The sequence below is a fragment of the Buceros rhinoceros genome, unplaced genomic scaffold, assembly GCF_000710305.1.
Source record: "Buceros rhinoceros silvestris isolate BGI_N320 unplaced genomic scaffold, ASM71030v1 scaffold33088, whole genome shotgun sequence".
NCBI classification, from domain to species: domain Eukaryota; kingdom Metazoa; phylum Chordata; class Aves; order Bucerotiformes; family Bucerotidae; genus Buceros; species Buceros rhinoceros.
Genome location: NW_010429141.1, coordinates 8553 through 8768, shown reverse-complemented (window position 1 = coordinate 8768; position 216 = coordinate 8553).

Sequence of the window (216 nt, the reverse complement as noted above, 5' to 3'; positions counted from 1 at the left end):
CGCGGCGAGGCGCTGCCGTCGTTAAACCCAACACAATTAACGGAGGGGGAACCCAGGCCCCGGGGAGGGGTGGACGGGGCTCCTGGCGCCTCCGTCCCGATGTGACCAGGGTGACCTGGGGCTGGGATGGGTGTAACCCGGGGTGACCTACGGTGACCAAGCGGTGGGTTGGGGGTGACCCAGGGTGACCCAGAGGTGGGACAGGGGTCACCTGGG